Source organism: Spermophilus citellus (genome assembly GCF_964194105.1).
Source record: "Spermophilus citellus genome assembly, chromosome: 2".
NCBI lineage: Eukaryota > Metazoa > Chordata > Mammalia > Rodentia > Sciuridae > Spermophilus > Spermophilus citellus.
In genome coordinates, this window is record NC_138183.1 from 47,563,802 (window position 1) to 47,586,230 (window position 22,429).

The window sequence follows — 22,429 nt, forward strand, 5'->3', positions numbered from 1 at the left end:
TTTCCACTCATTTATATATATATATATATATATATATATATATATATATATATATATGTGTGTGTATACACACACACACACACACACACACACACACACACACACACACTTAGTAAGCTTTTTTTTAAAGCAATCAATTCATTTTAGAATAAATTGCTCTTACCTTGCCTTATTAACCTATCACTTAGGAGTAGGAAGGATAAAGAGTACCTTCCTTCAATATCTTGCTTACAATAGAAATACACGAACATTTAACTGAAAACATAAACCTCTGATCACGTAGAATGTGATATTAAAATGGATGTGATGAACCCGCAATCAAGCCTGAGTCAATGAACACACTATGCTCACATGACCAAAAGCACACACCGTGGATCAGCTCTCTAAAAACACCTCAGAGCAAACATTTGTAAATTTGCATTCACTTCTGTTGCACCATTGATCTCACCTTCTGAAAAAATGCTTGCTTCAGAGACAAAGCAAGTCAGCCATGTTCAGAATCAGCAAAAAGAAATAAATGAACCACAATTACACATCACCGGGAGAAGAAAAGGTCTGTTGATTTGAACAATGAAGTGCACTAACGAGGGCTCCTAAAAAGGCCCAGAACTGCACAGGACACTAACTCCAACCCCAAGAGCACAAGTGACACCGTGAAAGGAAGTGAAGGAGGTGTTCTGACAACTACATCTGTTACCAAAATAGATATCGTGACAAATAAAAATAGCAAGAACAAGCCCTGTAATGGGATTAAGACAGAGCATGGGAAACTAATGACGGAGGATAAAGACAAACGTGGAGGCAATGGCAGGTAGTGTGACAAATGAAATGCTTGGATAAGCAAAATCCAGGAAACCAGACAGCTGAAAGACCCAAGACTAAGACTAAAACAAATCTGTCAGCAATACAGATAACATCACACTGTGCCAGAAGACAATGCTAAATTATAAATGTTAATGATTGATGGATTCAGCAAAGCCATAAGCAGAACAAAAGAAATGAAATGGAAAAGTACCCATGCTGCTGTGTTTGATTCAGGTCTTCATTTTAAGGAAGATACAATAGTCATGCTCTGCTCTCTTAGGAAGGGTATTTTGATTTCAGACAGAATGGCAGCAGGCTATGAAATACCGCCAACCCTTTTCTACCATCATCCTTTAGTCATCAGAAAAAAAAAAACTCACTTCCATACAGAATCTTGAACTCAGCACTAAGAATCTTCAGAAAATAACATGAGATGGGTATACAGGGGATGTAGATTAACAGAGGGGAAAAAAAATGGATGTAAAAGGATTAAAAAAGAAAGACAAAAGATTAAAGAAAGCAGGAAAAGGAGGGAGAATTTCAAAATCAGCTATTCAAATAGTCATTGAGCAACTACTATGTGACAGATACCATACAAGTTAGTAAAGATAATTAAGTGGGGGAAAAAAAGAGCCACAGTTTCTGGTCTAAGGAGCTTATAATTTGGTAGCAGAAAAAGATAGTAGTTAAATAATCACACCAAGAAATGCAAAATTAAATGTTGGTATGTTCTGAAGAAAGGATGTGTGATACTACAATTGCATATAACAGAAATCATAGGAAGGTCAGGGAAGCCCTCTCTAAAGAATTAATAATGAAACTGAAATGTAAAATGGGTAGTTTGGAGATGTTGGTGCCGACTCCTCCAGGCAGTTGGACTGGCATGCAGAAAGGCCCTGCGGCGAGAACAGAAGAGAGAGAAGAGCCAAAAGAGACTGGAGGAAAGAACCTGGGAGAGTGTGGCATGCCAATGAGGCTGTGGCAGAGGACCGGCCATGTGAGCTTTCACATCTTCATCCCACAGGCAATAATAGCCACAGAAAATTTTAAATCAAGAGTCTTATTATTCTGTACTGAAGAGCCTCCACTCCCACCCTATAGGGCAGCCTGGCTGTCCAAACTCCTCACACCTCACTCTTCCATCATCCACACAAGTCTTCTCACTTTTTCTTCCAGATGGCCTCACTATTTCTCAACACAGGGACTTGGCACTTGCTGCTCCTCTGCATGCAACCCTTTCTCCCAACACCCACAGGTCTCACCCCTGTCGCACCTCAGGCCTCTCTGCTCAAATGTCTTCTTGTACATACCTTTCCTAAAAATTGAAACAGAAGTCTCATGCTACCCCTACACTTCTATACCTTCTTAGTATGCTTTGTTTTCACTATTTGTTAACTTTATAAAACATATGTGCATGCACATAGGTGTGCACGTGCACAAGACACACACATACACACACACACACATACAAATATGGAAGGCAGAGAGTTCACAACTACTGCATGAAGTATTCAACAAGTATTAGGTGAATGCACAAATGATTGAGACCTGTATATTCTGGCCTGACAATTTTATTATATACCTTCTCTCCACAATTTCATCCAAACAAAAAAGCCTCGAATTTAGAAAGAATTATCAATCATAACTGTCTACCTTCCTTTCCTAGTGGCATCAGAACATAAGGGAAAAAAACATGCACATAAGATCAATCTTCATTACACAAACCAAACAAAGAATATTTGCAACATCTCATATAGAACTGGTAGGAATAAGTAAATATTATTTGCAAAAGCAAGAAAGAAAAAAGAAAAGAGGTGTTGCTGTCCTAATTTAAAAGGGCACAAATATATAAAGAACTAAGAATATGTGCATCACTGCACGGAAAAAGGGAAAACCCAGAACCCACTTATATTATCCTCATGTCATTAAGAACCATCATGAAAAGGAGCTACCTCTAAGAGTCAGGGTAATCAAATGCCATGAACACTTATATAGTGTGTATTCATATAATGAGAATTTATTATACAGACAATTGTAATGTACTTAGCACCATTCTAGAGATTGCAGCAAAATTAAGCCATATTGCTAGATATATTCTGTAAGATTGGTAGAGGGAAGAATTTTTTTACTGCGGTTTTGAAAAGACAATTACAGAGAACAAGAAAAGCAAAGTAAAAGATATGTGTTAGAAAAACAGATTGCCATAGGGGCTGGGGAGAAAAGAAAGAAAACAAGTCTCCCAAGTTAAAATAAGAACCCACTGCTCTGATCACTTAAGAAATAAAGAACAGAAGTGTAAGATGGCGGCAAAGGGAGTGCATCACCCCCGCGTGCCGCGTCACTGTGCGGGAGAATGACGAGTTAAAATAGCTGAAGGCTGTCTTGTTGGGAATTTCCAGCGAAATTGAGGGGCTCCAGAATCTAGTGGAGGGATTTTCATCGCGTGAGGATTGGCGGTGGGGGCTCGGTTGCGGGCGATTTCTCCACACGGAGGGTCGCACGGCTTGTTCGGCGGATCGCCCCACGGCAGGAGTCTGCGGTGCGCGCTGGGAAGCGGCGAGGTGGCAGCGAGGAGGTGCAGCGCTACGGATTCTGTGGGCTTCTGCCAGTGGTGGAATGGCTGCACTCAGTGCTTAGTTCTGGGTTTGAGACGGAGGAGGGAAGCGGTCCAGTTCGGTTCTCCACACCGGTCAGTCCACGGAGGAGGCCAGCGGCCGCCATCTTGGAGAGCTGACGTAATCATCCCTGTTTTCTACTGATCTCAGCTCATTCAGCTACGGAACAGGTGATTTCAGGCTGTTATTTGCCTGTGTCTCGCAGACAGATAGCTCAGGCTCAGGGCTAGAGAACCCGCGGAGACGGCTTCTTGGAGCTCGACCCTAGCAGAGCGTGCACCGAGCTCTGAGCAGCCGGGTTCTGGCTCCTGGAACTGTTTTGGCCCAGGGCTGGGGTATCCGCAGAGACTGCTTCTTGGAGCCCGCTCCCAGCAGAGCGTGCACCGAGCTCGGGGTGGCCGGGTTCTGGCTTCCGGAGCTGCTTTGGTCCAGGGCTGGGAACCCGCGGGGACTGCTTCTTGGAGCCTGCTCCTAGCGGACCGTGCACCGAGCTCTGAGCAGCCGGGTTCTGGCTTCTGGAACTGTTTTGGCCCAGGGCTGGGGGAACCCGTGGAGTCTGCTTCTTGGAGCCCGCTCCCAGCAGAGCGTGCACCGAGATCGGGGCAGCCGGGTTCTGGCTCCCGGAGCTGCTTTGGCCCTGGGCTGGAGATCCCGCGGAAACTGCTTCTCGGTCCGGGTCCTGCTGGGTGCTGTGGGGGGCAGAGTGGAGCTGCCGCCTGCGCCCAGAACAGGCCAAGCGACCCGCCGGCGTGGTATCACATCACCCCAACTGCAGCTGGGGCCGAAGAGAGCAGCCGCCCACGCCTTGATAAGGTCCAGCGACCCGATGGCGTGGTAGTCAAGTCACCCCATTTGGAGTAGGGGCTGAGCAGAGCCGCCGCCCAAGCCTGCAAGGTAGGCAGACCTGCGACCCACCAGCGGGACAGGCCCGGTGGCCTGCCAGCGTGGTGGACACATCGCACCGATTGGAGTGGGGGCTGAGCGGGGCCACTGCCTGTGCCCGGAAAAGGCCCAGCGACCCACCGGCGTGGCAGTCAAGACACCCCATTTGGAGTGGGGGCCAAGCAGAGCCGCCACCCGAGCTTGCAAGGTAGGCAGACCGGCGGCCCACAGGCAGAACGGGCCCAGCGGCCGGCCGGCGAGACAGACACGTCACACTGGTTGGAGTGGGGGCGGAGCAGAGCCGCCGCCCGTGTCCGGAAAAGGTCCAGCGACCCACCGGAGTGGCAGTCAGGTAGCCCCATTTGGAGTGGGGACCGAGCAGAGCTGCCGACCGAGCCCGCAAGGTAGGCAGACCTGCGACCCACTGGCGGAACAGGCCCAGAGGCCTGCCAGCGTGGTAGACACGTCACACCAATTGGAGTAGGGGCCGAGCAGAGCTGCCGCCCGCATCCGGATCAGGCCCAACGACCCGTGGGCGTGGTAGTCACGTCACCACAATTGGTGTGGGGCCAGAGCAGAGCCGCAACCCGTGCCCGCAGGGTGGGCAGACCTGCGACCGACCGGCAGAGCAGGCCTAGTGGCCCGCCAGCATGGTAGACAGATCACCCCAATTGGAGGAGGAGCACAGCCACTACCCGCCCTGCAAGGGAGATTTTTCAACTATACAAGAACAATATAAATAAATAGGGGGAAAATTTCAAAAACACAACAGTTTTACCAAGCAGAAAGAAACGTGAGCAGCATGAAAAGACAAGGCAAGAAATGACCACAAGCAATGCAGGTCAACTCAACTTTAGAAGAGGTAATAGCTGCAACAGATGGAATGTCAGATAAAGAATTCAGGATATACATGCTTCAGATGATCTGGAGTCTCAAGGAAGACATGAGACAGCAAAATCAGACAATGAAAGATCACTTTGACAAGGAATTACATAAACGAATCCAAGAAGCAAAGGATCAATTATACAGGGAGATAGAGGTAATAAAAAACAAATAGAAATCCTAGAAATGCAGGAAGCAATAAACCAACTTAAAAACTCAATTGAGAATACTACCAGCAGAGTAGAACACTTAGAAGATAGAACATCAGACATTGAAGACAAAGTATTTCAACTTGAAAAGAACATAGACAGCTCAGCAAGACAGTTAAGAAACCATGAGCAGAACAACCAAGAGATATGGGATAACATTAAAAGACCAAACTTAAGAGTCATTGGGATACAGGAAGGCATGGAGGTACAAACCAAAGGAATAAACAATCTATTCAATGAAATAATACGAGAAAACTTCCCAGACTTGAAGAATGAGACAGAATCCCAAATCCTAGAAGCCTACAGGACGCCGAGTGTGCAAAATCATAAGAGATCCACACCTAGACACATTATAATGAAGATGCCCAACATACAGAATAAGGAGAGAATTTTAAAAGCTACAAGAGAAAGGAAGCAGATTACATTTAGGGGTAAACCAATCAGGATAACAGCTGATCTTTCAACACAGACTCTGAAAGCTAGAAGATCCTGGAATAACATATTTCAAACACTGAAAGAAAATGGGTTCCAGCCAAGAATCATGTATCCGGCGAAATTAAGCTTCAGGATGGAAGATGAAATTAAAAACTTCCACGATAAACAAAAGTTAAAAGAATTTGCAGCTAGAAAACCATCTCTTCAAAAAATCCTTGGCAAAACATTACAGGAAGAGGAAATGGAAAATAACAATGAAATCCAACAGTGGGAGGTAGGACAATAAAGGGGGGAAAATAATCAAAGAAGAAAACAAATCAGGTTTAGTAACATTAATAAACAAATATGGCTGGAAGAACAAACCATATTTCAATAATAACCCTAAATGTTAATGGCTTAAACTCACCAATTAAGAGACACAGGCTAGTTGAATGGATCACAAAACAAGACCCAACAATATGCTGCCTACAGGAGACGCATTTGATAGGAAAAGATATACATAGACTGAAGGTGAAAGGTTGGGGAAAATCATATCACTCATATGGACTGCAGAAACAAGCAGGAGTGTCCATACTCATATCAAATAAAATAGACTTGAAGCCAAAGTTAATCAAAAGGGATAAAGAGGGACACTACATACTGCTCAAGGGAACCATACACCAACAACACATAACAATCATAAATATATATGCCCCAAACAATGGAGCAGCTATGTTCATCAAGCAAACTCTTCTCAAGTTCAAGAGTCTAATAGACCACCATACAATAATCATGGGAGACTTCAACACACCTCTCACACCACTGGACAGATCTTCCAAACAAAATTTGAATAAGGAAACTATAGAACTCAATAACACAATTAACAACCTAGACTTAATTGACATATATAGAATATACCACCAACATCAAGCAGTTACACTTTTTTCTCAGCAGCACATGGATCCTTCTCAAAAATAGATCATATATTATGTCACAGGGCAACTCTTAGACAATATAAAGGAGTAGAGATAATACCATGCATCTTATCTGATCATAATGGAATGAAACTGAAAATCAACGATAAAAGAAGGAAGGAAAAATCATGCATCACTTGGAGAATGAACAATAGGTTACTGAATGATCAATGGGTTTTAGAAGACACCGAGGAGGAAATTAAAAAATTCTTAGAGTCAAATGAAAACTCAGACACAACATATCGGAATCTATGGGACACATTGAAAGCAGTTCTAAGAGGAAAATTCATTGCTTGGAGTTCATTCCTTAAAAAAAGAAAAAAGCAACAAATAAATGATCTCATACTTCATCTCAAAATCCTAGAAAAAGAAGAGCAAAACAACAGCAAAAGAAGTAGAAGGCAAGAAATAATTAAAATCAGAGCTGAAATTAATGAAATCGAAACAAAAGAAACAATTGAAAAAATTGACAAAACTAAAAGTTGGTTCTTTGAAAAAATAAATAAAATCGACAGACCCTTAGCCATGCTAACGAAGAGAAGAAGAGAGAGAACTCAAATTACTAGCATATGGGATGAAAAAGGCAATATCACAACAGACACTTTAGAAATACAGAAGATAATCAGAAATTATTTTGAATCCTTATACTCCAATAAAATAGAAGATAGTGAAGGCATCGATAAATTTATTAAGTCATATGATCTGCCCAGATTGAGTCAGGAGGATATAGACAACCTAAACAGACCAATAACAATTGAGGAACTAGAAGAAACCATCAAACGACTACTAACTAAGAAAAGCCCAGGACCGGATGGGTATATAGCAGAGTTTTACAAAACCTTTAAAGAGGAACTAATACCAATAATTTTCAAACTATTTCAGGAAATAGAAAAAGAGGGAGAACTTCCAAATTCATTCTATGAGGCCAACATCACCCTGTTGCCTAAACCAGACAAAGACACTTCAAAGAAAGAAAACTACAGACCAATATCTCTAATGAACCTAGATGCAAAAATCCTCAATAAAATTCTGGCGAATCGGATTCAAAAACATATCAAAAAAATTGTACACCATGATCAAGTAGGATTCATCCCTGGGATGCAAGGCTGGTTCAATATACGGAAATCAATAAATGTTATTCACCACATCAATAGACTTAAAATTAAGAACCATATGATCATCTTGATAGACGCAGAAAAAGCATTCGACAAAGTACAGCATCCCCTTATGTTCAAAACTCTAGAAAAATTAGGGATAACAGGATCATACCTCAACATAGTAAAAGCAATCTATGCTAAGCCACAGGCTAGCATCATTCTGAATGGAGAAAAATTGAAGGCATTCCCTCCAAAATCTGGAACAAGACAGGGATGCCCTCTCTCACCACTTCTGTTCAACATAGTTCTCAAAACACTGGCCAGAGCAATTAGAGAGATGAAAGAAATTAAAGGCATAAAAATAGGAAAAGAAAAACTTAAATTATCACTATTTGCAGATGACATGATTCTATACCTAGCAGACCCAAAAGGGTCTACAAAGAAACTATTAGAGCTAATAAATGAATTCAGCAAAGTGGCAGGATATAAAATCAACACGCATAAATCAAAGGCATTCCTGTATATCAGTGGCAAATCCTCTGAAATGGAAATGAGGACAACCACTCCATTCACAATATCCTCAAAAAAAAAAATACAATACTTGGGAATCAACGTAACAAAACAGGTGAAAGACTTATACATTGAAAACTACAGAACCCTAAAGAGAGAAATAGAAGAAGATCTTAGAAGATGGAAAAATATACCCTGTTCATGGATAGGCAGAACTAACATCATCAAAATGGTGATATTACCAAAAGTTCTCTATAAGTTCAATGCAATGCCAATCAAAATCCCAACGGCATTTCTTGTAGAAATAGAGAAAGCAATCATGAAATTCATATGGAAAAATAAAAGACCCAGAATAGCAAAAACAATGCTAAGCAGGAAGTGTGAATCAGGTGGTATAGTGATACCAGACTTCAAACTATACTACAGAGCAATAGTAACAAAAACAGCATGGTACTGGTACCAAAACAGGCGGGTGGACCAATGGTATAGAATAGAGGACACAGAAACCAATTCACAAAACTACAACTATCTTATATTTGATAAAGGGGCTAAAAGCATGCAATGGAGGAAGGATAGCATCTTCAACAAATGGTGCTGGGAGAACTGGAAATCCATTTGCATCAAAATGAAACTGAATCCCTTTCTCTCGCCATGCACAAAAGTTAACTCAAAATGGATCAAGGAGCTTGATATCAAATCAGAGACACGGCGTCTGATAGAAGAAAATTTGGCTATGATCTACATACTGTGGGGTCGGGCTCCAAATTCCTCAATAGGACACCCATAGTGCAAGAGTTAATAACTAGAATCAACAAATGGGACTTACTCAAACTAAACAGTTTTTTCTCAGCAAAAGAAACAATAAGAGAGGTAAATAGGGAGCCTACATCCTGGGAACAAATCTTTACTCCTCACACTTCAGATAGAGCCCTAATATCCAGAATATACAAAGAACTCAAAAAATTAGACAATAAGATAACAAATAACCCAATCAACAAATGGGCCAAGGACCTGAACAGACACTTCTCAGAGGAGGACATACAATCAATCAACAAGTACATGAAAAAATGCTCACCATCGCTAGCAGTCAGAGAAATGCAAATCAAAACCACCCTAAGATACCATCTCACTCCAGTATGATTGGCAGCCATTACGAAGTCAAACAAAAACAAGTGCTGGCGAGGATGTGGGGAAAAGGGTACACTTGTTCATTGTTGGTGGGACTGCAAATTGGTGCAGCTAATTTGGAAAGCAGTATGGAGATTTCTTGGAAAGCTGGGAATGGAACCACCATTTGACCCAGCTATTCCCCTTCTGGGTCTATTCCCTAAAGACCTAATAAGAGCATGCTACAGGGACACTGCTACATCGATGTTCATAGCAGCACAATTCACGATAGCAAGACTGTAGAACCAACCTAGATGCCCTTCAATAGATGAATGGATAAAAAAATGTGGCATTTATACACAATGGAGTATTACTCTGCATTAAAAAATGACAAAAATCATAGAATTTGGAGGGAAATGGATGGCATTAGAGCAGATTATGCTAAGTGAAGCTCGCCAATCCCTAAAAAACAAATGCCAAATGTCTTCTATGATATAAGGGGAGTAACTAAGGATAGAATAGGGACGAAGAGAATGAGAAGAAGATTAACATTAAACAGGGATGAGAGGTGGGAGGGAAAGGGAGAGAGAAGGGAAATTGCATGGAAATGGAAGGTGATCCTCAGGGTTATACAAAATTACATACAAGAGGAAGTGAGGGGTAAGGGAAGAATAATACAAGTGGAAGAAATGATTTACAGTAGAGGGGGTAGAGAGAGAAGAGGGGAGTGGAGGGCAGGGGAGAGGGGATAGTAGAGGATAGGAAAGGCAGCAGAATACAACAGACACTAGAATGGCAATGTGTAAATCAATGGAAGTGTAAATGATGTGATTCAGCAATCTGTATATGGGGTAAAAATGGGAGTTCATAACCCACTTGAATCAAACTGTGAAATATGATGTATCAAGAACTATGTAATGTTTTGAACGACCAACAAAAAAACATAATGATAAGTTATTGATTTAAGAGGATGAAAGTTACCTCTGTAATCCAGATTTTTCTTAATATAGATTGAATTCTAGCATTCTATCAAAAAAAAGGAAAAAGCAGCTTTACATGTATGAAGACATGAATTGGTGTGAGCATATTTTATATACAAACAGAGATATGAAAAATTGTGTTCTATATGTATAATAAGAATTGTGATGCATTCTGCTGTCATGTATTTAAAAAATAAAAGCAATTTAAAAAAAGAAATAAAGAACATTTAGTATGCATGTGTGTGTGTATTCTTCATAAGGCAGATAAAATAAAGTCAGTTTCTTGTGTATGAGAAACTCTAAAACTACATTTGAGAGAGAGAGAAAGAGACACTATGAAGTCACCTGCTGGTGGCTGAAATTTGTGATGTAAAGGGAAATGTGCTTGATCTTCAGGACCACCACAAAATGAGTCCAAAGGGGTTTACAGAGTCGACCTGATTGAAAGGCATAATAACACCTGAGCAGATGTCAGGATAAAAGGATTCTAAAAAAGCACTCCTGCCTAAAAGTTTCACGCTGTCATTTTTAGGTTAAAATATTGATGTCCACCATTAAAATACAAGTATGTTATCTATCATAACAATTGCCAATTGCCTTGTTGGTCAGGGTGTGATCAGTGTTCAAATAGCAACAGCATCTTCAAAGAGCCAACATATAAGTTAGAATCTCAGGCCCCATCCATTCTGCATTTTAGTATGATGCCTATTTTACTGACACGCACATTAAAGTTTGAGACACATTGGTTTCTTATCTATTCCCTTGGAAGGTAATTCATTAAAGAGTTGTTTGTCTCAACAGCCTCATATGACTTTCACACTATCCTGAGAGAAGCAAAGAATTCCAGAATGACTTAATAAACAAAGTGTTTTTGGATCAAGAATAGCAGGAAAGTTATGAATCTCTGGACACAGCCAAAAGGATACATTTGAATCTAAGACAACAGTAAATATATGTAAAGATTCAAGGTCCAGCGGAGCACAGTGGCGCATGTCTGTAATCCCAGTGGCTTGAGAGGCTGAGACAGAAGAATCAAAAGTTCAATACCAGCCTCAGCAATGGCCAGGTGAGGCATAAAGCCTCATATGAGTCTCAAATACAAAAATAGGGCTGGGGATGTGGTTCAGTGGTCAAGTGCCCCTGAGCTCAATCTCTGGTTGTACAATTGTACACAATACAATCCCAGTTGTATCTATCTATAACTTAAAAATATTTTTTAAAAAAAATTAAAGTGACTACGCACCTTAAGAAAATGCTGGTGTGTGGAAGGGTTGCTCGTAACAGGGCAAGACAACTCGTTCTGTTTATAACCATCTGTTCTTCTTTTCTCTTCTTCAAACTTCAGTCTCATTCCCAAGAGAAATTTTCTCTCTCAGTATCTAGGTGAAAGAGACATAAAGGATCTAGAATTAAAGCCATAAAAGAGATCTTAAGTATGTGTGTATCCAACAAACTCAACAGATGTACCTACATCCACAAGCATTTATTATTTAGAAGCTGTAACATTTTTCTTGTATTATCCCTAATATTTCATGAACTTTTTACTTTCATTATACAGTTGTTTTAGTTATCACAGAAAGAAATTGATGGAAATGATCCCTCTTTACATGTGGAAAATGCATTAACCTGAGAGAATCCCTACGTGCAGATATTGCACAGGAAGACTTGCAGAAGGGGCCTGGCTTATAAGTGGAGTGAAACCATACCCCCAGAACAACTTTGTATAACATACATATATCCTCCAAGAAGTCCCCCAAACCCCGAGAAGGTGATCCTATTAAAAAACTATCTCCTTTGCTAATGAATGATAAAGACATCAAATTTGAATTTGAGGTTTAATTACAGAAATTTTACAAAAGTACATTTAAAATAAAAAAAGCAGTAGTCTTGGGGTTTTAGATCCGTGTGTGTGTGTTTTTAAGTTAACTTCATGTTTTGTGGGAGCAAGATTACTGACAATTTTCTAAACTGACATGATGGGAGAAGATTGTGCTTGGAGGGCTGGTGCTGACCTAATACTTGGATTTGTTGAATTAGGATCCTTTTTTAAATGAATGATGTATCTGGTTATATTGTAGTGAATACAGAGATGAATCAGACCCAAATAAAATCAAAGTCTCTGCCCTTTCTGCTGATACCCAAGTAGGCTAGAAGGTATGAATGAGAATTCTCCTTAAGTTTCTCTCTGCCTAGTATTCCCACTCTGGGATCTAAAGTTCCCAGTATGGTTTCTGAAAATGTCATTTTCCTGCTATTTCACAGACTAGAGAAAACCTTCTTGATTTAATATGCCACCGTATTCCTTCCACATTTTGATTCTTTCATCAATGTCGTTATTAAGTCAGCCACAGATGAGTCTCCTTATATTCAACAGAAACATCAGCTCCTGATCCACATATCTGCACTCCATGAACCAACCACCTTGTTCTGTAGGTTATGTTCTCTTTTCTTTGGTAATCTGCCCAATTGTACAACAGTAAACAGCTGGTTAGTAGCAGGACCTGCTGATCTGAGCACAAGTCAGGGAGTCAGAAACTTTGAGTTCAGATTCCTCCTCCACCACACATCTGTGCTGAAGATAGGGGGCTATCCTGTGAAAGCACACACCACTATGGCATTCAAATAAGCCTGGAAGCTGACATGCTAATACCAAGAAATCCTTCCTGCAGCTATGAGGTGGCATTTTTTGAATAGTCTTCTAATGGAGGTTTTGGTTTGCCATGAAAAAAGAAAAAAGGAAAGGGAAAAAGAAAGAGAAAGAGAGAGGAAAAAACCCATAGTAAAAGACAAAGAAAACAAGAGAAGCATAACTAGCCCTTCAGTCAGAAAAACTGTGACTGCTCAGAGTCCAGTACACAGCAAAAGGAAGATTTCAAGGTCAAGTTCCTCACCTTTCAAACTTCTGATTTCATATTAGAGGAGCAGGCTGTCAGCCTTCCTGTGTCAACAATTCTCTCTGGGAAGGTTAATGTCACTTCTAAGCTTAATAATGGCCCCAAAGTTAGGAATGTACTGTAAACATCCTGAATGTGATGAATAAGTCAAAATAAACAAGAATGATAAATGCAGACTGTTACTGAAATTCTTTAAAGCTAATATTGGTTACAAAAGAAGAGGAAAAGTAAGCTAAGGTTGTATCCATCAGGGTTCAAGTTTGTATTTGAAAATGAGAGCCTCCGCATACTGTAGAATTGATACTTCCACTAGGAAACTGTAGCAACACATAATGCAAACCTTCAGGAAAGTACTAACATCAGTACATAATGAAATGTACAAAATTGCTGGAAGATTTCAACATTCTCTTCTATCAAATGAGTATAGCATCATCTTTCTTGCTCAAGTCACAAGATCATGGTGGGTTTAATTGTGAGGTTTGTATTTAGGGAATGAAATGAATTATTATGGATTTAAGCCATTGATCTTGAAAAATTGTCAAACATTTTTTTTCAGTTATTTGAAGTTAATTTTGCTTCCCACTAGTGCAAAATCTAGTGAATTTTATCATAATTTGTACTTTTCTCTAATGCAGTAGTACAGGATCTGGCTGCACATTACAACATCTACAGAGTTTTTTTTTTTATATACACTTCCAGTTCCATTTCTAATAGGATGTTTTCTCCCAAAATTCATAACTACCAGTGAGATGGTATTATGGGGAGGGGCAATTGGGAGGTAGTTTGGTCATAGAGCAGTGTCTTTGTGAGTGATATTAAAGCCCTTTTAAAAGAAGCCCTAGAGAACTGTTTTGCCCCTTCCACTCTGTAAGGACGGGGCAAGAAAATGGGCCCTCTCTGAGTATTAAATCTGCTGACACCTTGATCATGGACTTCCTAGTCTCCAGAACTATGAGAAATAAATTTCTGTTATTTATAAGCTTCCTAGCCTCTGATATTTTGTTACAGCAGACTAAACAGACTAAGGCACCCCTCCTGACCAAGATCTAGAGGAGAGACTAGGAATCACTACTTTCAAACACTGCCTTGAATATGTGCCATAGATAGCAAATAATTTTCAAAATTGCAGAATCACTGCTTTAAGGGTTGAATAAAATTTGAAGAGTAATTACTAATATTAATGGGCACTAAATTATTAGTGTCCCCAAAACACCATTCTGCAGACAGTATCCCATCCCTTACTAATATTCTCCAGTGTCCCTGTCCTCCTGTCCTTACTTTTATTCCATAGTAATGCTGAGATCCTGCCACTATCCAGTCATTATCATGCCTCCATTTTCAGGAATATGAAAATGTTTATTAAACTACCCTCTGAAACAGTCATGAATGAATGTAGCCACTGCCTCAAGCAACAACCAATCCTTCTTTGGACTACATCAACTTCCTCAACAATGCAAATTATCCTGGTTTGTCCATCTTACATAGCAGGGATTTCCTTAACCAAGATTGAATGAATTAATCCTTGAGCTTTGTACAGCAAAGTACCTGACTACAGTCTACAGCTAAATGTGTCAGTTATCCTCAATATTAACGCATCTTCGAACTGAGGAATTCAGTTCTGAACACCTCATGTTTGAAATGACTGTTAGATATCTAACAGAAGCTGTAATGTGGGAAGTACACAGAGGAGTGGAGTTCAGGGGCAATTACAAGTTGGAACTATCCATGTGTGAATAGTCAATAGATAACTGATACTCAAAACCATGAGACTAGATGAGATCACCCCTGTTAATTCAAGTATGGAATGGTAGCCCAGTACTGAGCCTTAGGGAAAAAAATCAGTACAGGACAATGACAGGAACCAAATAGGAGCTCTGGGCTCAAAGTTTTCTGTCACTAGAACTTGCTATAGAGTCAGTAGAGTAATAAACATTGAGTACTTACTACCTGCCAGGCACAATTCTGTATAAAATGTAAATGTCTGATAATATTAAATTGAATTAATAATGAAGATAAGATTTTATGAGGAAATCCTACCTTAGTTAAGGAGGAATAATTTTGTTTCATTTAGCCCAGTTTGAAAATAAATGGTATCTAAATTAAGGAAAATTTACTGTTCTCATTGTAAATTTATAAAACAAACAACCAAAAATAATTCTGATGTTATTTTAAACTAATATTATATTTCCCCTAAATGCCTAAATGCCAGATCTTCCCTGAAATATGTCCTGATTGAAAACCATCAAAATTCTTCTTACTTTTAACCAACTACATAAATATTTCTGAGTTCCTCCTAACTATATGTCAATTCTCCTCCTTAACTTCCCACCACTAATGGGTTTGTTGACCAACACTTAAGCATCCAATTTACTTCAACTTGTTTTAGTCATTAACAGATGTTTTTTCCAACACTCTGCATTCACGAATGTCTTCACCATTTATTCCATCAACAAATAAGCATGTGGTAGGTTCTGTCCTCACGGTATGACCCCTATTTCACTTGCATCTGTAAACTGGCAGGGACCCTTGTATTTTTCAGTACAACAACAAATATAAGGTAATTTAAAGAATAAATTTCTCGACCATTTTTCTGGAAAATGTCTTTTTCCTTAAGTCCAAATATCTGTATCACTCCATAAGCAGAGTCCAAGCAACAGAACAATGTGAGAGAGTTTGGCAGGTAGTCTCACTCTTTTAGAACACAGCTTAGTAGCTGTTGGTCTCCTGATTTTAGTACTGATTTACAAAGAAGAAAACAAAAAGTTGAAATGGGCCTCAAAGCCCCGTGCACAAATTCAGGCCCAATAATACAAACAGAATTCAGCAAGAGCTCATTCTCAATTGGATGATTTATTTCTAAGACTAACTCAGAACAAGGAACCAAAAGGCAGATATGGCTACTAACATTCTTTTCTTTTTTTTTAAAAAAAAGAAGTACATTTTAATTATTTCACAAGAAAAGCAGCAAACACCTTCTCTGTTGTATTTATGATCAAATGGTTGCATGCTTAACCAAGCAGCTAAGTTTTCAACATTCCTCGCTTTCCTTTTTTATTTTAAAAATAAGAATTAATTTTAAAAAATATTAATGAAATCCCTCTATAATCTCAATTTCCAATGATCAAAACTTACTATTTTTATTTATGGGTAGAACTACTCTGTGCAAAAATATCCTGCCATACGGGAAATAAAACAAGAGAATATGGCATATTGTGTTTGTGTTGGATGCTACAAACGATATAACAACATCATAATAGACTTTTTAATTTCTTCATGTAAAATATTAGGGTTTATGCAAACAATAAACTCTTCATATTTAGATTTGGAACCCAAGAATATAATCCTAAAGCAACAAATCTACAATTAAATATGAGGGGATAAAATGATGACTTTCCTCTTCTGTTGACAGAATGACCTAAGTTAAATTATACTCTGTTGAAAAATATGTGGTAAATATTTGTTCTAAGGAATTAAAGAGCAGAAGTTTGACAAACATATGTTTCATCCACTTAAGGGTATGTGATGTTCTTAATCATCTTTCTCCATGTATAATCTGCAGACAATGGAAACCAAGCCCTTGAAAGTATTTGAAATTACTAGTTTTGTAAAGTGGCACACACATGTAATCCCAATGACTGTGGAGGCTGAGGCAGGAGGCTGGCAAGTTAAGGTCAGCCTGGGCAATTTAGTGAGACTCTGTCACCAGATAAAAATATAAAAGGGCCTGGGGGTATAGCTCAGTAATAGAGTGCCCCGTGATAAATCCCCAGTACCACAAAGCAAAGAAAAGGAAGAAAGAAATTGAAATTATCTTGCTTTTCAGAAATTTTGCAAAAATTTACATGGCTAGTTACGTCAGAAGAATAAAACACAAAATAAGCAGGCCATTCTTATCATTTACATTCTTCTTGTAATTCAATGCATGTCTAAGTAAAATATCTATCTTTATTGTAATATATTACTTGTAAGTATCAGCTAATACAAATACCTCCTATTAGACCCCAAAAAAGAAGTTCCACACCCTGAAACTTTCACAATTTTCAGAGAATTCAAAATAATAATGTATACAATTTTTCAGTGGTGATTTAAATCCATTATAGACTAAAAACATATGGAATATATAAATTTACTTTTAATATTTTGGCTTTTGTGAGAGATATATAATAATAATAATAAATAACACTCATAATTATACTATCTATAATTGCTATAAATTATGAAGGTAATTCTTGTGTATCATCCCAAGGTCAAGTAAAGGGCATTGCCAACATTCTATTAAGTAGAAAACTGCTGTCCTAAAAGAAGGAAGGAAGGAAGAAGAAAGAGCAGGAAGGAATAAGGGACAGAGGGAAAATTTTTATTACTATTAGTTAATGTAGTTCACCAAAATTTACTACTTTTTGGTATCAAAAAGTAAAATGTAAAAATTCATTAAAAATGTAAAAATCCAAGAAAAATATGAGTAAATAAATAAAATTATGGATTTGAAACCAAAAATAATACCTAATAATAATATAAATCAGTTTCTTAAATTAGTATTATTAGTTTTATATCATCTACTGAAAAAATGTTGAGAGAGTTCTATGTAATGAGAGACAAACAACTTTCCTAGTTCTAAGTCTACCTGATACACCACTGAACTATGAGGAGAAATCTTTTACAATTAAAAATTTGCAGGATTAATGGATTACAAACAATATTAAAACAAGAAGTCATCATCAGTTGGAATTTATCCTTGGTTTGGAATATAGTCAATCTAAAATTCCTAATGCCCTTGTTGTAAGCATGCACAGTGATCACATCGATTGGAAGGCATACAGGCATACTGTACTCACTTGAGAACAGGATGAAAAATTGTCTCAAGTCTTGCCCTACACTTGTATAATACCTCTGTTACTCACTTAACCTTGCTTCAGTTTCTTACCCTTAAAATGAAGACATATTTTCTAGTGATTCACTCAGACATTCATAAAACAAATATTTATTGGAAACCTAAACCTACTTAGTGCTTAACACTGTTTTTGACACAGTGAGAGCAGCAGTAGATGCCTATATCTTGCCTTCCAGGGAATAGGCAGAGGGCAGGAAAGAGACCCTAAGCAAGTGAACAAGTGACAAGAAGAAGTAAGAGGAGCTATGAAGAAAATCAGCTTGGAATCCAATTTCTCAGTAACTAGAATTTCTCTCTTTGAGTTTAAACAGTTTCACGCTAGGACACGAAGGTTCACATTTATTTCTAACCATATTTATACTCATCTAAATTGATGTTTACTCATTCACAGAGGAACATGACATCTCACGCAAGGTATTTCATTCCCTGACCAGAGATCTACATGATTCCCAGGGTATTGCACCAGGAGAAACGACTCCTCATGAACATAAAAGTGCAAGGAGGAATTGACTTTTCATTTATGTGTTTAGAAGACTGTATATTGCCTGAGCTTACCATAGATAAAAGTTAACTCTACTAGAACATGAACAGAAAGAGTAAGTCCCTGGTTTCAAGAGTAGATGCTTTAGGAACTCATGCGTTCAAAGATTGACTTTAGAAAATTCAATTTGCTCTTCTACCCCTATCTGCCCCTCTCAGAACTTTTGTTCAGGATATTTACCAATATTCTCAAAATACAGTTTTCAGAAATTAGGGAATATGTTACACATTTGTTACAGAAACCAACTGGCTTTCTGATAAATCAATCTACTTTCAATAGCTTTTCATGCTTATTCCAATGCAAAGAACTATTTAGGGAAATTCAAAACAGAAAAGAGGGGAAAGCGTGTGAATAAAATAATGCCACTTGATCTTAGAAAAATAAGTAAACAAATAAACAAACTTCCCCTACCACAACTACAATGAAACTGGGTTCTGGGGAAAAAACAGCCCTGCTAGGGAAATGCTAGCTTTCTACAAATGGACCACAGAATTTGATAATCCCAGTGGTGTTTTATAATTGAATATATGATTCATTCTTATTCATAGAAATGTCTTGAAAAAGGAGGAACAGGAAGCAGTGGAAGTACAAAAAGGTGTAGAGAAGCATGAGAGATAGAGAAAGAAATACCTAACCTGAAAAACATGGATGTGATTTTAGCTCTTCTCTCCTCGTCACATTTCCCCCATTTTGAACATGATCAATCTTGCTGCACATCCTCTCTCCTCCTCCCCAGGTCCACACTCACATCTCCAGCTATCCTTTGAATATTTTCTGTATTTGAAATCAAATATCTAGGAAATCCCTCAAACTGTACTCCTATTTGGTATTCGTCTGTTCATGACTATTCAATTTTCAAAGTCAGCTCTGACTTGTAAAAAGTTTCCTGTATTTTATTCAAAACCAGACACCAGTTTTGCATCCTTTCTCTATGATTACTTAATGGGATGTCTTTATAATCCGGTAAATGGGCATAATTTAAATATATAGAGACCTTTATCAAAAGCTTTAGACACTTTTGTTTAAATTCAGTGGAACCATAATTCCATTCAGAGTAGGGGGTTTAATCCAAACCAAAATTCACTTTTTAAGCAAAAACAGAACTTTTTTTTTTCACTCTGCAAGGTAAAATTCAGCAGAGTAGGGAAAAGAAGTATAAACTTCAAATTCTGAGTTAGCAACATACATGGTATTTGACCTTGAAAAAGTTTGCCCATCTCTATCATCCTATTTTCTCCTTTACAGAAGATAGTAATCTCTATCTCATAAGTGTAAAAATTAAATTAGAGATTTAAGCCAGGGGAAGGCATGAGCTCTCCCTAAACCAGATGCAAGAGAACTGAGTACAGGGACTAAGAGTCATGGGATGCCTACAAGTTGTGGACTGGCTAGTCTCCTAATAAGGTCCATAATACCTTTGCCAAACAGATGAACTACAGCAGTTTTTTGGGTTTTTTTTTTTAACCAAAGATTGCACCTCAGACATGAGTCCCAAAAGAGGACAACTCTTAAAAAACAAACAAAAAGATTCCATAATCAAGTGAATTTTGGAAATCTTGTTTAATAGCTACTCATGATTCATCACATGCTCATTAGTTTATTAAGCCCAGAAATCTTTCAGTAAAAATATTTCTAACTTTTTTTGATCCATTGTTCCTGAATTATTTTTTGACCTAGAATGATTTTTTTCAGAAACTAAATTAACAAAACTTTTTAACACAAAATAAAGCAGTCTGTAGCCTGACTTCAGTATTAATAATGTATCTTGTACTTTCCTCTGCCTATAAAGGATTATCTTTCATATCTGTTTTTGCACTATGGAATCTGCAGTTGATTCAACTTAAAATAACTCTAGATTTGTTTTCCCTTCACCAATAAATGAAGCTTCACATTTATATTTTTATCATTACCTATTTAAATATTTTGAGACGTGGTTTCATTATACTGTCTTGCCTGTTCAACTTCTTACTTTTTACCCAAAATTCATATTTAAAACACCTCCACGAGGACTTTTGAAGTGTGTTTTATAACATTAGGGTATTCAGAAGAAATATTTCCTTATCCCTGTGAGTTTATTTTGCTTGGTTAACAGAATCTGAGAGAACTTCACCTTTGCATTTGATGAGGCTTCTTTCAAGCTGTGTTGATATGTCAGTTGATGGTCTAGCAATTCTATGAAAGATCTGTAGCTGTTAAAGTGCTGCTTTTCTAAAAATTTATACAGCACTTGAGAAATCAATCCACAGGTTCTCTAGTTTGATTCTTGCCTCTGTGCTTTAATATCAGTTTCACTGCCAAATATGGACTAATTGGAAATTTGGTTGACCAGATTACACCAGAACCCTCAAAACAGAGATACCAAGTCCCTACCTCATTCTCAATTTTTAATTTTCTTGCTCTGTCCAGATCTGGAGCTCTTAATAATTTTATACTCTTGCTTATACCCTCCTCTACTCTTATTTGAAATATCAAGGGATTTAAGTGACACATCTAAAAGCAAATTTAAAAAATCAGAAAGTTAACTATGAAAATTTCAAACACATACTTGGGCTTATCCTGGAAGCATATAGAAGGAATGGAGCTATTTAAGGGGATGTTAATTAATATTTGACCCAGACAATTCACAATAGCCTTTAATTGCTGCCAGGATTTTTCCTTTCTGTTCTTAACTCCTGCAGATTCTCTTCATATTCACCATTCATTCATTCTTTGGAGTTCTGAAACAATCATTTAAGTTCTTGTATGCTTCATAAATTCAATATTACATACAAATAACAGGAAAGAAAGAAAAAAGTTATTTGAATATTTATTATTTTATAAATACTACTCCACCTAGATCATTCTTCATTTCTGAATTGGTAGTATAAAACTCTGGATATCAAAATATATATTCTGTAAGAGTGTTCTGTTGCCAGATGATCTAGGTGTGTGGTCAAATGAGTTTAGAAACACTGAGGTAAAGTCAAACCACTCAGGTTATTAATTATTCAAACCTAATTATGACTCTCTACAAGAAGCTTAGAAAATACACTTTGCCTAGGTAGCTTTTATTTTATCATATATTAGTATATCCCAGAAGACAGTCCAGTAGAAACGTGACCCAAACCAAGAACAATGTCTTCCAGGAACTGGCTACATCAGGCCTCCACAGTGATTACTCCAGCTACAATGAAAGGGAAAAGATCAGAACTCTATAGGAATTCATAGTTATTCCAAAAAGAAGGCAGAAACTAAAAAGAACGCTGCTATATTTTCCAAATGGCAAAATATGCTGAAATGAGCCACTGAACTTGTCATTTAGTGACTTCAAACCTTGAAACACTAGGGAAAGTAAAGCAAAATTGAAGTTTTCCATATTAAATTAAATTTAGAATGATATATTACTTATAAAAGGCAAAGTATAAAAATCATTTGTTTATAACTTTTTAATAACCTATATTCTTCAGGATATGACATTTGTTCTTGAAATTGTTCCAGTTGCTTTTCTTGCATGAAAAAAAAATTACCCCCAAAATTCAGTAACATAAAAGAATTATGTTCGTAGATCCTGTGAGTCAAGAATTTCAGGCAGAGCATAACTTCTTTCTTCTCCTTGATGATTAGGGGGTGACTCAAAAAGCTAAAATCTA